Source organism: Bactrocera dorsalis, chromosome 5 (genome assembly GCF_023373825.1).
Source record: "Bactrocera dorsalis isolate Fly_Bdor chromosome 5, ASM2337382v1, whole genome shotgun sequence".
Classification (NCBI taxonomy): Eukaryota; Metazoa; Arthropoda; class Insecta; order Diptera; family Tephritidae; genus Bactrocera; species Bactrocera dorsalis.
The window spans coordinates 14,801,276-14,819,902 of record NC_064307.1 but is presented as its reverse complement, the minus strand read 5'-3'; the positions used below and the strand labels follow the sequence as shown (position 1 = coordinate 14,819,902).

The window sequence follows — 18,627 nt, the reverse complement described above, 5'->3', positions numbered from 1 at the left end:
TTTATCGGCGGAGATTTAAAATTTGCACCAAGTGGATTTAAGTATCGAAATCATACGTCGACGGCTTAGAGATATGGCTTTATCGGAAGAAGTCCTGCCAAAAAGCCACTATGATCACCAAAAATGAAGGCTACACGCCTTTATTAGGTTAAAAAGTATCATAATTGAAATCAAAATGGTTGGCAACAGTTTATATGATCTGACGAAAGCAGAACCTAATTTTCTAAGCCCACAAAATTTTGCTTTACTTGCGCCATTCAGGCAGTTAGCGTTTCCAGTATAATAGTGTAGTAAAGACAAAGTTTCCTTAAGGGGTTAGGTGGGTTTGAAAATGAAAAAAATCGATTTTTTTTGTCTTATTAAATAGTCCAATATGTTTAGAATATTCTCCTAAAATTTCAAAGCGATCCGTGAAAATTCTAGGAGATATATCCTTCGGAAGTTCCGCCCATTAGGCCACGTCAAAAACGTATTTATCTCAGAACTCTATTCTTAAGTCGGTGGAAACGATTTCTCGAAAAGTTATAAACCGATTTGGCTCAAATTTTGCACACATATTTGGAATAACATTATCTATTTAATGAACGATCATTTTTTTTTTTGTTTATAATAAATAATATTTTTGAGCCAAAATATGGCGAAAATTTAACCAAAAAATCTGTTATTTTTTTCTAAGTCTGTCAAAAATTGAAATTTCAATATTATTTTTTTCCTCCGTTCAATAAAGAGATTTATGCATGTAATAACGAAATATTTTCGGCTTTTTGATTTTAGATAATCCAATTATGAGTTATGACGTCCACGTCAAGATCACTTTTTTTTGAGACGTCACGGGAGATGAGTTGTCAACGGCTGAGTTTTCAGAATTTTTTCATGAAAATTTCACAAAATAGTCTTTAAATATGTACCTTCGATATGCTAAATTGTTCGAATGAAATATATGATTGAATATATTAAAAAAAATGATGAAAATACGCTTATTTTTAGCCTCTGAAACCCACCTAACCCCTTAAAGTCAAATAATTTGGGGCTGCTTGTCATACCATGTTTTGGCACCACTACACCTTGTTGATGGTATACTAATTGCACAAATATATGCGAGAGTGGTTAACAAGTTTTTAATGCTTGCATTGGAAGAGCAATATCCTTATATGAATCGCCTAATCTTCTGGAATGACTCAGCGCAATGCCATCGTGCAAAATGGCTGTGTTTAGATTGGAAATAAATCTTGTATAAAACATCTATACAATGTTGTAGATGATCCCATTCAGCTCGATTTTTTTTTTTAGTTGTTCAATACATTTAACGATCTAAGGATTCAACGCTTTGGATTGGCTGGAAACTCGCGCAATATAAACCCCATTGAGCACTTATGGCACATAATGAAGTGCGAAGTTGGTAAATAGAAGCCAACAAATAAAAGTCAGTTGATAGAGATTTTAGAACTTGATTGGTATGGTCCCGTTATAGGAAATCAATTGAGATCCCAGTGAATTCCATGCCTTCAAGAATTAAAGCAGTTTTTGAGGCTAAAGGAGTAACGACTCATTGTTAGAAGAGTCTATTGTGAAGCTTACTTTCTGCTGTTAGTAGTGAAAATGACTTCGCTTTAAATTAACATCAAATTGCTCTCTTTGAATTTATCATGAAGAAGCAATTCATATTATGTTGAAAGCCATTGGAAAAGGAAGATAAAATAAGAAAAATGTAAGGCAAAATAAAACATTTTAACTCAATTTCCGACAAAACTACCAGTCCTATGAAAAAGAGTATATGACAAAGTTGTAGGTAATGAAGAGATCAACAACTTTTGTATTAACACCTTAGCATTAACACCAGTTTCACATAACCTCAAAATGTTTGTGAAAATTTCGAATAACCCAGTTCGTGGTTCAAAAATATCTACGCTGGTCTATAGTAAAAACTTCTTCTAACAAACTCAAATAATATCAAACAAGACTAGCATGCATTCTTTTCATTTAATTATTTCCATAACCCAACTTTTTGTGTATTGGAACTTTCGGGTCACCCTGTGCGGCACAATGATTTAATTTGTAACAAAGCTGGCACATGAAAAACGTAGGAAAAATCAAGCAAATAAACGCCCACAATGCGAAGCATGTGTTTACTTGGTTACAAACATGAATATGTTAGTACATACATATATATGTACATACTTGTATATTCGTATGAAAGTAGATACATGTGTATGTAAGCATGTAAGGTGCCGAATTGACAACCGAAGGTGACTGCATAGCCAAATAGACCGTTAAGTGTCAAGACAATCAATGTTACCTTTTGATTTAACAGTCGCGCAGAATAAACAAGAAAAAAAAGCAAAAAACATAAAAAAAAAGAAAACAAAAAAAAACACAAAAAAAAATAAACAAAAAGAAATATCAAAAATAAAAAGAATACAAAAACAAAGAAACAAAAAAAAATTATTAAAAAACTAACAAAATAATAAAAAATAAAAAAAAAGAAACAAAAAAAATTAATAAAAAACTAACAAAATAACAAAAAATAAAAGAAAACAAAAACAAAGAAACAAAAAAAGCAACAAACAATCAAATGCTCAATAACCTTACAATTACACTCGTCACTGCATTAAAAGCAACAACAATAATTGACATTTCAATCAACTGAATTTTTTTCCCGCTTTTAATTAGATTTCAATTTCGATTTCAATGGCAAAGTAGAACATACCAAATATGCAGAGATTTTCAGTTCACAAATTAGCACAATGACAATGGCGTCAAAGGAAAATAAATAAACAATACATACATACATACTTATGTACATACATGCAGATAGCTTTTAATGTACAAAAAAATTGTTAAAAATAATTGAAAAAAATATTGCGATTATTGTTGTTAATTTGCGCCTTTATTCATAGAAAAAGAATGTTTTTAATATTTTTTTCAATTTCTCGACGTTGCCATTACGTTGCGTATACGCCGCGTGGGCCGCATGTACTTGTACCTACACAAGCATGTCGGCAACAATGAATGTGGGTAAACATGACGCTATGACGTCACACGGCATGACACATTAACACTCAAAGGAAGTTATTATTGTTGCGAAAACAACAACAAAGACAAAAATAAAAATTATGATATATATTTATTAAGGCAAGCAAGAGCAAAATCTAAGTAAAAGTAGGTCCATACATACATGTTAAACATACATAGTATATAATATATATAGTTATGTAGAAAAAGAAATAATGTGCATTTCTGCCGCCAAGTCTCAGAAAGTGCGCTAGTGAAATTAAATAAACTGTATTTTGCATCAAATTACACACATTCAGCACAATAAAAACGGTTTTCGCTTAGCCGCTCGCCGATAGTGTTGTGCTCAATTTTCCTGACAATTATTCTTTCCTTTTCATTTCGTTGTCGGTTTCATTGCTGGTGGCTGGTGTTTTGCATAACTGTTTATACGTGTGTGTATGTGCGTGAATGGAGAACTGTTGCCGGCGGTGTTGCAACAATGCGTCTCGTGAACGCTGTTTCTTCTGGGCACACACATATTCATATACTTATATACAATATATAGATTATGTATATAAATCCACCATCCTATCTGCTTGGATATATGTATGTATAGTACGTTTTTCTGCTCTCGTGTTTATAGCATCCAACACCCACATGCAAATAAACAATCGCGTGCATTGAAAATATGTTGGCATAAGTTGCCAATGTGGCAGCCGTCTGACAATTTATTGTTCACATAAATAAGCAAAAATGCTTAACCCGCTTTTGATGCTGAGGAGGTATTGGAGACCGTTTGTAATTAATATATACTTAAAGAATTTTAGGCACAAAATGTATTTAGTAAGAATTTATTTAACAAAAAATTAAACGAAGTCATAATAATTTGTTTTTGATCGATCATTTTGTATAGCAGCTATATGCTATATTAGTGTATGTCATGTAAAAAAGTTTTCCATACAAGTACTTGAGTTAGATCGATTAATTTGTATGGCAACTATATGTTATAGTGGTCCGTTATGAACAATATGTTCGGAGACTGTAGGGCTACTTGGAATAATAATCTATGCCAAATCTCATGATGATATCTTGTCAAATACAATTTTTCTTACAAAGACTTAATTTGGAACGATCAGTTCGTATGTTAGCTATGTCGTATAGACGTCCAATAACCTCAAATGAGCAGCTTCTTGTTAGAAAATGACGTTGCAAACTTAATATGCCTTGTTCAGGATATAATTATGCTTGGAATTTGTGGTAATACTAGTATTAAGGTAACTCCGCTCCACGATCTGCAATTTCTAAAATGCTTCGAAACAAATATTAGTGCGAAATTTAACCCGTAAAGAGTTTGATCAGTAGTTGAGTAAGAGTATTCACAATCGCGAAATCTACGAAAAAAAGGTAGAGTTCGCAAATATTGGACTTCGAATGCGTGCAGATATCCTATACAACATGATACATAATCTATTCAGCCTATCAATATTCTCAGCGATGAGCAATTATACCATAGAACCTTTCGTAAGTGCTGGCAACCACCCTGTTGTGGAATTATTGTCATCGAAGTTCCTTCCGTGAAAGATCTTCAGAGGCTACCAGATTTTTTAACCTAATGGATAATCGTTAGAGACTTTGCAAATCTCTAGAGCTTACGGGTCTTTGAAGATTTTGAAAGCAAATATTATTTTATTTAGATGTTGTATTGTCTGTTGGGTATGTCAGCATTGTGTGTTGTTTACGAATACGATATGTCCGTAGAGACAAAATCACTTAAACAAACTTTCAGGTTTTAATGCGAAAAGAGGTTGATATATATTCAAACTAATTATAGTCATTCGAAATTGTTATTTTGGTTTGTTCTTGTGTTCGTGTACGTTAAAATTACCTCCGCAACTATGTAATAGAAAAAATGTTGTTCTCTAGACTATGTAAGATCAAATGTAATAAATCATCGATTTTCGATTCGTTGTATAGACACACCTTTAGTAAATATGGCAAGAGTTCAAAGTCCCATATAATTAACAATATTTCATCAAACTCTTCATAGTTTTCCTCTCGTCTCTCTTTATTGTTTTTTTTTTATGGTTTCAATTACCGCCCACCACTACCCTCATAAGCGCGTGCTCTTTAGTACCAAATAATAAATTCTGCTTGCTCGCATCATTGTAGTTTTGTTCTACATTTTATATTCGTATTACGAGAATCTCTCCACTTCGTTAAATCCCAAAGCACTCAGTGGGAAGTGCATGCTCCAAATTTGATTTGATTACTCAAGTGTGTCGCTGTGATTGTTTTTGCTTGGAGAAAAGTAAAAGCAATCAATGTTTGGTTCACAAAAACAACAAAACTAAATGTTGAGTAATTCATTCATGATGCGATAGATTATTTATATTGTATTGAATAATGCTAATTTTGCCGTCATAATTATTAGTATCGATTTTGCTCTAGAGAAATGTGATTATTGGCATAAAAATAGACGAAATTAGTCCTAATTGTTGAAGATGGAAAAATAAAAAGACATATCAACTGATCAAATTTGACCCGGACGGATTCATGTATATACTCAATCCTTTTATATTTTTAGGTACATCTTTTTTGATGTTAGTGTGAAGAATAGAGTCAGCAAAGAGATGCTTGACAACGTACTTATGTGGCTGAGGACTCCACTTATGTACAGCAAATACATTATTCCTGGTGACGAAACGGGGATTTATGAATATGACATCCGAACTTAAGCCCAAACCGAAATCAAAATTGGCCTAAGGCACTGAAGATCAACCCAGCCGGGACTTTTAACAAGTGTGTTCAAAATTGGAGCCTATTTTAAAAGTGATAATAAAGATTTGTGTTCAAACCGTGAAAAAGTTTTTTTTAGTCAGTCCGGGTCAAATTTGATCAGATCGTGCAACAAGTGTATGACACATTTTAAAGGCTAAAATAAAGATTTGTGTTCAAATACATTAAAATGTTTTATTGGTCAGTCCGGGTCAAATTTGATCAGACCGTTTAGATCAGTGTGTGGAACATTGGAGCCTATTTTAAAAGCGATAATAAAGATTTGCGTTCAAACCATGAAAAAGTTTTTTTTTTAGTCAGTCCGGGTCAAATTTGATCAGATCGTGTAACAAGTGTGTGCAACATTGGAGCCTATTTATAGGCAATAATAAAGATTTGTGTTCAAATACGTGAAAATGTAGTTATTTTGTCAGTCCGGGTCAAATTTGATCAGATATTGTATTTATAAAAATCTCAAGCAATTTGCGAAAAAATATTTGAGCATAACGGCACAAATATGTCGAACTATTTTAGTATTAGAAAATACCCGACACTGCGCTCCAGCGAAATGCAGCCAGCGTCGGTGTGACAAAGAGTGGGCGTTGCCACATGCGTGACTGATTGTTTATGAATTGTAAAATTTTCGCATTCAACGCGAAATTCCAGCATGAAATGAATATAGCGACGTTGCCAAAATAAACAAATACACACATACACAACAACAACAAAAAGACGCTAGGCAGATGGACGCTGGCGTTTGTAGAGCTCGTTGAGGAACATGGCAAAAATTGCATTTGAAAATATAAAAAAACGCAAAACAACAAAAAAAACTGATTGAAAGTAATAAAAACAACTCATGATCTGTGCGCTGACAGCGTAAATTTATAGAAAAGTCTTTAGGCAAATGATGAAAACATTTTTAAATTTAGGCACAAAATTCAAAAAATTATTGTTGTTGCAGCAAATTGCGCCGCAGCACAGTATGTGGAGAAAAGCCGTTGCATATGTTCTGCTTTGATATACAATTTTTCTAGATACATGTGGTCGTGCCTGAGATACTTATGTATTTTTAGAGTGGCGTTAAAGTAGCTGCAGCGGCTGCTCCCATTCGGCGGCCAAGTAGCGCAATGTCAATGCTTTACACAGAAAATAATCACACTTTCACACAGGCCGGCGTTGGCGTGCAATATGGCTTGGTGGCTGCGGCTAAACGCATCGAAAATTATTTTCTAAATTTTCCTTAAGAAAAAAGTGATTTATTTCGTGGCAAGGGACAGTGCAGAAAGCTGTGCGAACAGCGAGTGGGCGGTTGAATGACAGAAGATTCATGAGCGCTTGCTGCATTCTACACAAAACAAAAGCAAAAAAAAGAAGACTTTCATAGAAATTGCGATCACTGTGGTTGCCACCAAATGCACAAGCATTGCAGAGAATAGAAATTAAAAACGGAAATTTCACGCATGGCAATAAATAATCAAATAGATTAACAGAACAAAATTATAACGGGTTACAATAAGCATAAATAAAGCAAATTAAGCTTGAAGAATAAAATAATGGCCAATGGTACAGAAATTTGTTTAAAATTTAATATTACATTATTGAGGATAGGATAAAATATCAGTCAGATCAGAGTGTAAGCATCAGTTGCCTTATATTGTTGTTGAGGAGCTATAGGAAAGAGGTGGAGACTCTCATCAAATATGGTGTTTTGGCGCTACAAAGGCGTTGTCAACTTTTTTTCGAGCTTTTTCACGGTTGGGTCGAGGCTAAAAGAGAAAGGTAGAGCTCTCCGTCAAACGTTACTATAGGTTACTGGACTACCTTAGTGTTTTTTCAAGCAGAAGTGTCTGCTATTCAAGTAGCAGTAGACTTACGGCTCCAAAGTGTAGCTTCATTCAGGGAAGATGTGAGCATTCATTCTGACAGCAGAGCAACAATACCAGCACTAGAGTGGACTGCACATGGTGAACTGACCATAAAGCGTAGGAAGACGCAAAATTCGGCTGGCAAAGTTGAGGCATCAGTATTTTGGGATGCACGTGGTATAATATTCACCGACCATCATTAAAAAAGGAAAACCATTAACAGTGACTATTACATAGGGTAATTAAAGCGTTTGAAGGATGAAATCGCTAAAAAAATGATACCATTTGAAGAAGAAAAAAGTGATTGTTTCATCACGACAACGTACCGTTTAACAAATCAATGAATACGCTGTCAAAATTTTATGAATCTGATCTGGCTCTCAGCGACTATTTCCTGTTCTCAGACCTCAACAGAATATTCGCTGGATAGAAATTTAGCAGCAATGAAGAGGTAATAGTAGAAACTGAGGCTAATTTTGAGCCTTAAGGAAAATGTACAGGGTAGGCCATTTAAAGTTGACCCATCTGGCAACGCTGTAACTTTTAACAGCGCTGACAAATCGGCTAATGTCATACCGCGTTAGAAGCGTCATTCGAAGACAATTTATACCATGGAACAGTACACTCCAAAAGAACGCGCTGAAATTGTTCAGCTTTATATTCAAAATAACTTTTCAATTGTGTTAACTCAACGTGCGTTTCGCAAAAAAAATAAAGTGAAAAGTGCTCCAGTTAAGAACACAATTAAGTCTTTATACGCAAAATTTGTCAACACCGGTAATCTCAGTAATGCCAGTCATGCATCCAGACAACGCACAAGACGTTCTGATGAAAATATCGAAGCTGTACGAGCCAGTATTGAGGAGACTCCATCGACATCGAGTTATCGCCGCTCTCAGGAATTAGACATCTCTCGCACCACTCTCCGACGCATAATTCATAAAGATTTGAAGATGTTTCCATATAAAATTCAAATGGCACAAAAACTAAACCCAGCTGATTATCCGCGACGCCTTAATTTTGGCAAATGGGCCATTTTGGCAAATGGATATCGAAAAATGGTGATGTTGACTGGCCACCGAGATCACCAGATTTGACGCCACCAGACTTTTATTTGTGGGGTTATTTGAAATCCAAGGTATACGCTAATAAGCCAAAGACCTTAGCTCAACTGAAAGCCAACATTCGACGTGAAACAGCCGCCATATCATCCGAAACATTGGCCAAAGTCATGGAAAATGTCGAAAAAAGAGTGCATTTAGCTGTCAAAGCTAAAGGTGCCCATTTACGGGATCTAATTTTTAAATATTAGCTGAAACAAATCCCCTTGGACCAAAATAAATTATTTTTGAAATGAACAAAAAACATTGTTTTCTTTTGTTCTTTTTTTTTAGAAACAAATGGGTCAACTTTAAATGGCCTACCCTGTATTATCAAAAAGGTATTGAAAACATCGCCCACGAATATAACTACGAGGTTTGACAATTAAGTAATGAGAATAATATTTATTGCCGCGCTTGTGGTAAACCTGTGACCTTGAAATTCCCTTTCTCTTTTTGCGGCATTCCTCCCCTCTCTATTGATATATGTCCATCGCTCTAGCTTGTTTAGTTCGCCTGCTGCGTCAAGTTGAGTAGACGTGTGTTTGTAGTGCTCGTCACGAAAATGGAAAAACGAAATCAAGAACAACGCGTCGCGATAAAATTTTGTGCCAGATTGGGCGAAACAGCTTCGGAAACGTACGCTAAAATTGTAAGAGTGTATGGTGATAGTGCTCTTAGTCGTGCCCAGGTGTTTCGGTTGCACAAAGAGTTTAAGGAGGGGCGTGAAAGCGTAGAAGACGAGGCGCGGAGTGGGAGACCTGTCGAGGTGCGGACTGATGCAAATGCGTAGCGTGTTCGCGTATTAATCCGTGAAGATCGGCGTTTAATAGTTCGAATGTTGGCCTCGGAACTGAGTATGAACCGTGAAACAGTCAAACAAATTTTAAACGACGATTTTGGGATGAAAAAGTTGTGCATGTAACTGGATCCTTCATCACGACAACGCGCCGTGCCACACCGCCCTCAGCGTGTCCCAGTATTTGGCCTCTAAAGGGATCGCCGTGTTGCAACAGCCGCCTTATTCGCCCGACATGTCACCCTGTGACTTTTTTGTTTCCTAAAACAAAATCTGTTGAAAAAGGAACCCATCGATTACGGACATCCAGGCGGCCGTGACGAGCGTACTCGACGACATCCCAGTCGAAGCGTTCCAGAAATGTTACGAAGTATGGAAAACGCGCTGGAATCGCTGTTTAGCTGCCAAGGGGAGGATGGCAGAGCTCTAGAATAATTTTCAAATATACGGTTTTTATGGGATCAGTCCCATTACTTTATTGTCATACCTCGTATAATGAAAAATGAAACCAAATTTGATTAAAAAAATGTATGTTAGCCTACGAACTGTTAAAACCACCTTTTCAAATGTCTCTAATCGATTTTGAAACATTTTCACTAATAAGTATTCGAATTTCTGAGCAACAAATCATCAAAGCCGGCGGCATTGGAGGTGAAGACATATATTGGCTATTAGCTATATAAGGCGATCGAATGGACAGTCATGGATTAAACAACGCCAATCAGGTCTTCTGGAATTAGGCGATGCTAGGAGATCTTTTGACGTCCTGCTCATATGTAACCTATAAAGTGGGATAACAACCTCTTCTCCAAGTATTTTCTACGACTATGTGTTTGTGGAAATCGTGGCATGGTAAGGTATGAATTGGTCGAAGTTTTTAAAAAAATTTTAACTATCGAATGACTCTTTTAATGCCCCAAAAAATATGAGATTTGACAAAAAAGTTAATTACAGCGAAGTGAAAACAAACATGCATTTAAATGCATTAAAAATCAGCATAGCTCACATAATTTATATACACATAAGAATATCTGTATTTATTTTGATATTTTTATATGAAACGCGGCGAGGCATGCTATTAACCAAAATTTATTTCAAAACAATATGGAACGTATCTTGGCACATCAGCTAATCTGTGTGCCTCATAACTCATAATGAGCATACTTTTATATACACATAATTATATGTATATATATATATATAATGTATGTGTGTATATAGTATAAGTATGTCATATTCCTCACTTTTGTTGCGCATAAAGAAATCGGCATCAATGGACAGAGGAATTCTAGAAATCCGCATAAAAAAAACAACAAAGCACGCAGAGAATACAAAAACGCACAAAACACACTTAAAGGCACTCACATTATTATGCCAGAGAAGTGTGCACTCAATAATAAATCATTAGGAATTTGAATATGTATTTATGTTTGATATACGTGAGTTTCTTTATTCATAAATAATGGGTGATTTTTTAAGAGCTTGATAACTTTTTTTTAAAAAAAAACGCATAAAATTTGCAAAATCTCATCGGTTCTTTATTTGAAACGTTAGATTGGTTCATGACATTTACTTTTTGAAGATAATTTCATTTAAATGTTGACCGCGGCTGCGTCTTAGGTGGTCCATTCGGAAAGTCCAATTTTGGGCAACTTTTTCGAGCATTTCGGCCGGAATAGCCCGAATTTCTTCGGAAATGTTGTCTTCCAAAGCTGGAATAGTTGCTGGCTTATTTCTGTAGACTTTAGACTTGACGTAGCCCCACAAAAAATAGTCTAAAGGCGTTAAATCGCATGATCTTGGTGGCCAACTTACGGGTCCATTTCTTGAGATGAATTGTTGTCCGAAGTTTTCCCTCAAAATGGCCATAGAATCGCGAGCTGTGTGGCATGTAGCGCCATCTTGTTGAAACCACATGTCAACCAAGTTCAGTTCTTCCATTTTTGGCAACAAAAAGTTTGTTAGCATCGAACGATAGCGATCGCCATTCACCGTAACGTTGCGTCCAACAGCATCTTTGAAAAAATACGGTCCAATGATTCCACCAGCGTACAAACCACACCAAACAGTGCATTTTTCGGGATGCATGGGCAGTTCTTGAACGGCTTCTGGTTGCTCTTCACCCCAAATGCGGCAATTTTGCTTATTTACGTAGCCATTCAACCAGAAATGAGCCTCATCGCTGAACAAAATTTGTCGATAAAAAAGCGCGAAACACATTTCGAACCGAACACTGATTTTGGTAATAAAATTCAATGATTTGCAAGCGTTGCTCGTTAGTAAGTCTATTCATGATGAAATGTCAAAGCATACTGAGCATCTTTCTCTTTGACACCATGTCTGAAATCCCACGTGATCTGTCAAATACTAATGCATGAAAATCCTAACCTAAAAAAAATCACCCGTTATAAAGCTACAAACATACAAAGTAGTTTCAATAAAGTACGCTAGCACTGAGCGCGTGAATATTAGGGGTATGACTACGTTTATCTATGAGTAGAGAATTAAAAAAAAATACCTCGTTCTGATAATTAGTTCTGAGAGCAAGAATTAAAGGAAATGTAAAGGGTATTTTCATAGGGACACTACAAAAGTAGACGACGCCATATTTTCTCCCGCTCTTTCCACATTTCTCTTCAATAAAGTTTGCCATTTCTTAATGGCAAGCTATACGATCCAACAACGAGTCGAAATTATTAAATTCGGAATCAATGGGCTCAACTTTAAGAGCGCTACGATCAATTTATTGTCGTCGTAATCGTCCTGTTAGATCAATAATTGAGCGTCTAGTAGAAAAATTTTGATCAACAAGCATAGTACAAAATGTTCCCGCGCCAGTGAGACAAAGATGTGAACGTAGTGTCGAGAATATTGCGGCCGCTAGCGCATCAATTGAGGAAGACAGAAATCAGCCTTTTACACGTCGTTCTCAAGCGTAGGACAAATCTGTGAAGTCGTTGTAGCGAATTTTGCGAAAAGACTTTGGCCTAGATCCTCACAAGATTAAATTGACGGAAGAACTGAAGCTGGTTGACCACCAGAATCTTCGTATCTTTGTAAATTGGGCTAAGCAACAACTTGAAAATTATCCGGATTTTTCTCGACAAATCATCTTCAGCGATGAGGCTCATTTCTGGCTGAATGGCTTCGTCAATAAGCAAAACATGTGTTATTGGTTAGGCAGCAATCCAAAAGTACTCCTTGAGTCACCATTGCATCCCGGAAAAATTACGGTGTATGGCCCGGCGGCTTCATTGGACCGTACTTCATCCGTGATGATCAAAACTGGCCCGTTACTGTGGATGGGAATCGCTACCGCTCAATAATAACCGAATAATTTTGGACCGAATTGGTTGATGTGGACTTGGACAATATGTGGTGTCAACAAGACGGCGCCACAAGCCACACAGCAAATGTCACAATCGATTTATTGAAACCCAGGATTGGTGAACGTGTTATCTCGTAAAATCGCACAGTCAATTGGCCGTATCGGTCGTGCGATTTGACGCCGTTAGACTATTTCCTGTGAGGCTACGTAAAGTCTATGGTCTATGCCAACAAACCGGCGAGGATTGATAAACTTCGTACGAATATCGAACGTGATATTGCAGCAGTATTGGCCGATTTGCGTTTGAAGACCCTCGAAAATTGGGTTCAGCGTCTGGATTTCACAAAAGTTTTCTTCCTTTTCTTTCCTTTGATAGCGCTTTTATTGAAAACCCCCTTTATAAAAAGGAAAAAATATAAGTTTTCTTTTGGAAAATTGATGAATTCTAATAAAAAAAAATAAAATAAACTAACTTTGAAAAGAATATGGTCCTACCCCTAATCTACAAAATCTCACACTAATTTTGCAAATTAGGCTGTTCAGCTGTGTGCGAAAGCTTTTAATGTATTTTTAATAATTTTTTTCATATTTTTGCTGCCTGCACATTCAATTCATCTAAAAATCAACGCGATGTCGAAACCACAAATTGACCGACTTGCATGAAAATAAAAGAGAAAAAATATAATTGTTGCCAAATTTGATCTATTTGCTTAATTTCTCATGCGAATAATTAGCGGCACGTTTCCCCAGTGTGTCAAAATTGTGAACTTTGGCGATTTGCTAATGCAAATAATCATTGTAAGGCCAATGGCGTTAGAGGAAAGCAATTATATTATTTACAAAATTTATTTTATTTATTTTTTATCTTTTTTTATTTTTTTGTCAAAGCAAAATAACTGAAATATTTTGAATTTTTAGAACTTAACCTGAATGCCATATCGTAAGTTTGTATGTAAATTTGTCAAGGCGCCAGCGGCTTGAAATTTAGGTCAACCGAAGAGGTGCGTGCCTACCGCTTTATAGGCATTTCGACCAACAAATAATAAAAAAAATTTATTTAGTGAATAATTAACTCTCTCACAGCTTGAGACGCTTACCGCTGCGCATATTGCGTAAGCAGCACTTAGAAAGCCCTCAAATGTGGCTTCGTAACCAGTTAAGCCGTTGTAAGTATATACTTACGATATTCACTAATATTCAATTCTCAAAGTTCATGGTCAATTCTGCCGATTCAAGCCCACAAATGTGCATTTGCATGTGTGAGTTTGTGTGTTGCTTAAAAGCCGCAAAATTCCTTTGTGTGTGTAATTATGGGCATTCCTGTGGCTTCCACGCATTTATGCAACAAGGCATAAAAAAGCTAATTATGGCAACAATACTCGTACATATCGAGTGGTTATTGTTATTATTTTATTACGCACTTTGGCATGAAAGGAAAATGCTTGCGCGCAGCGTGAAAGCGGTAACCAAAGGTTGTACAAGAATACTTGATGAAAGGAAAATATGAAAGAAAATGTGTGTTGGGTATGCAATACCACATGGGTGTCGTAGCTTATGTAAACAACTGTAGGAAATACCTTTGGTTAAGGTTACATTGTAACGGGTGATTTTTTTGAGGTTAGGATTTTCATGCATTAGTATTTGACAGATCACGTGGGATTTCAGACATGGTGTCAAAGAGAAAGATGCTCAGTATGCTTTGACATTTCATCATGAATAGACTTACTAACGAGCAACGCTTGCAAATCATTGAATTTTATTACCAAAATCAGTGTTCGGTTCGAAATGTGTTTTATCGACAAATTTTGTTCAGCGATGAGGCTCATTTCTGGTTGAATGGCTACGTAAATAAGCAAAATTGCCGCATTTGGGGTGAAGAGCAACCAGAAGCCGTTCAAGAACTGCCCATGCATCCCGAAAAATGCACTGTTTGGTGTGGTTTGTACGCTGGTGGAATCATTGGACCGTATTTTTTCAAAGATGCTGTTGGACGCAACGTTACGGTGAGTGGCGATCGCTATCGTTCGATGCTAACAAACTTTTTGTTGCCAAAAATGGAAGAACTGAACTTGGTTGACATGTGGTTTCAACAAGATGGCGCTACATGCCACACAGCTCGCGATTCTATGGCCATTTTGAGGGAAAACTTCGGACAACAATTCATCTCAAGAAATGGACCCGTAAGTTGGCCACCAAGATCATGCGATTTAACGCCTTTAGACTATTTTTTGTGGGGCTACGTCAAGTCTAAAGTCTACAGAAATAAGCCAGCAACTATTCCAGCTTTGGAAGACAACATTTCCGAAGAAATTCGGGCTATTCCGGCCGAAATGCTCGAAAAAGTTGCCCAAAATTGGACTTTCCGAATGGACCACCTAAGACGCAGCCGCGGTCAACATTTAAATGAAATTATCTTCAAAAAGTAAATGTCATGAACCAATCTAACGTTTCAAATAAAGAACCGATGAGATTTTGCAAATTTTATGCGTTTTTTTTTAAAAAAAAAGTTATCAAGCTCTTAAAAAATCACCCTTTAGTATGACCTTGAATAAATCGATAGACCTTATAAGAAGAAATAAAAAAAAAGAATTATGAAGAGGTAAGCTTATATCAAAATAAGTCAACAAAATAAAATTTTAAATAATATATTAATTTTAAATAATAACCTCATTTTTTAGAACTAAATTATTGGAAGAAACCGACATTTTTCAAAATCAATCGCCGATTATTTTTTCTGACACACAAATGGAAATAACCCCCTAATATTGTGAGTCAGAAAACACGAGCCTTTCGTGAGTTTTTTCTGAAGATTTAAATACCAAGATGCTCATGTAATCTACTGACTGATGCGCTTCAGATTAATGAAATTGAGAAATGTGTAAGTAGGCCGATACATTAGCATTTCTACATAAATAAATATTTACTTTAGCAACGAAACAAAAACCACTTAAAATTCGAAAATACCTACACTTATGCTAAGCACTTGCCGGCAACCAGAAACATTTAAATAATTCTGCTTTATATAATGGATGTGATCACTAGTGTATATGCAGTTTTGGTGAGCTAATAATAAAACTATTCGAAAGCTCACTTCATTCACTTGCACTCAGAGCACATAATCCGGCAAAGACACTTGCATTGCTTGCCGAAGAGAAAGGGGGAGAAGGAGGAGGAAGTGGTAGACTAATTAGTGGAAGCACTTTAGTTATTCACTAATGCGGAATATTACGCGCTATATTTTTTAATTTTTTTTTTTTGAGGGGTTGCCACATTTTTAAATATTTAAGTGTTGCATCGAATTGTTTAGTAATTTGGGCAACAAATTCCAATCAGGATAAAATTAATAGTCAAATTTGTGTATATAACTGGAAAGTACCCAATACGTATCAAAAACTCTCTGATATCAGTGATCAGAAACGATTCAAAGTACTCGAAAGTACCCAATAAGTACCAGAAACGATTCGAAGTGCAAGATAGTAAATCTATGTTCTCTCAATCTCAATCTGAAATAATTCTTCAATATTATAGGATAAAGTCTTGAAATGATATTCAGATAAATATTTTTGCAACCTTTGTTAGAAATTTCACTTTTAGATTATTTTAAAATTATCAAATTAGTTTCCAGAAAATCCAACACATATTTGAAAAGTTTATAATAAAGAAATATACAATATATTTCTAGAAGTTTTATTAAAATATGTATATATTAAGAGCGTACCCGACATCACTTATGAAAAGTACTTCTATCTTAAAGGAATCTATACCGAAAAATTCGATTATCTTAAGTATTTAAAACCTTCCAACATTGACATGTCTAAAGGTGAATTAAAGATATTTTTCCTCAAAATATCTGAAGTAATGTTCTAGAAACTATGTAACATTCATAAAAGCCCCCAAACGTGTCACCTGCTCTAACTACTAACCCGAGATAACAAGCACTCAATTATTAAGATGATCTCATTTAAATGAGTATTGTATGTCACAACAATTATGATTCCAAAAAGTAATAAAATAGAGAAAAAAGAAAAGAAAAAAAACACTTCGAACCTCAAAACACGAAATTCATTATTATAAATGATACGCAAACGAAGAAGGCAACTAAAAAATAGTTAAATAGACTGTGATAGCATGACATAGATCTTACAAAAAAAAAATTAAATATCACAGCGCGAGATAATAGCACATCACATACTCAAGTATAGACGAATACATATGTATATCTAAATATGTATGTCTAGATATGAGTACATATGTATGTAGTTATGTCAGCGAATATCAAGAGTTAGAGATCTTTAGCCGAAGAGCAATAAACTTCAAAACTAGAATAACTGACTGACAGCTGAGTTATTAAACAAAAATAATTGGTCGCGTGAAGAGCGAGCGGAAAAGTACACACGTTTTTTTGGTTTTTATGTTTGAATGAAGTTAACAACCTGTGAGATATGAAATCTATTGTGAAATATTGTATGAGCCTATTCACACAAGTGTATGGATATGTAGATAGGTAAGTATGTATATATACATATACATTTATTTAGTAAAAAGGTACAAAGATTATAATGGAAATCTCATGTGGTTAAAAATAAACTATTCCTCATAAAAATATAATTGGCAAAAGAGTAAAGGTTAGGTAAGGTTAGAAACAGGAAATTATTATATTAATAAATTAAAACTACAATTAAAAAAGTTGGTATTTAGACATCTTTAATTTATACATACTTTCGAATAGAGTTACCACTTTTCAAAAAAGTAGATTACACAAAACTTAAGTAGTTTAAGAAAATCTTCAGGAGAGTGAGATTACTTAGGATATCTCGATAATATTATAACTAAAAAGTAAACAAATCTTTTAAACAAAGTTGCCACCTATTGAAAAAGTAAAAAATATTAGATATGAAAAATTTGTACCAATTTTAAAAATCTTCAGGAAAGTATTTGGTAAATTTTCTAATTGACAAAAGAATAAATTTGGAACAGAGTTGCCACCTATGAAAAAATTAAACTGAGTAGAATATGGTCCAGAAAGTCTTCTGGAGTGTATTCACAATGTCTCGTCAATAATATAATTACTAAAAACCAAAATTATAAACAAAGTTGCCACCTATACAAAAATAAAACCAATGAAAATATTACAAAATTTACACCAAACTTGAAAGTGTTTAAGAAAATATTCAGAAAAGTACTCGACAACTTATTTATATATTTATTTATTTAATTTCTTAATTCATATATTTTTTTTGATAGAGAGTTGCCACCTAAAGAAAAGTTAAACCGAGTAGAATATGGTTCACAAAATTTTTTGAAGAGTGTTTAAGATATCCCGTCTATAATATAACTAAAACAAAAAAAAAATTTAAACAAAGTTGCCATCTATAGGAAAAAAGTAAAACTGTTTAAAATATGACAAAATTTACACCAAACTTGAAAATTCGTTTAAGAAAATATTCAGAAAAGTACTCGAAAATTTCTAATTTAAATAATTTTTTTTTGAAATAGCGTTGCCACCTGACAAAAAAGTGAATATGAGCAGTAAATTTTAAAAAAATTTAGTATGTCATTTTTAATGGCTTACGAAATATGATAAGAATTTTATTTAATATCCTACTATGTCTGATTTCGGTTCTGCATACCTGAATGTATCGGGTACATATTGGTTATACCGAGTCAAAAATTTGCACTACTCTTTTGTTTATTTTGACTGAGATTTACTTCTAGCAACAAAAAAAAATTATTTCTCACTATGTGTGATTTCGGTTAGGTATACCC

The 18,627-nt window shown here is 34.8% G+C and overlaps 1 protein-coding gene across 15 annotated transcripts in view; it reads right to left on the bottom strand.

Moving 5' to 3' along the window:
- Positions 1-18,627, bottom strand: part of LOC105227966 (supervillin) — a 454,663-nt gene that overhangs the window by 204,825 nt on the left and 231,211 nt on the right. The window lies entirely within an intron of this gene.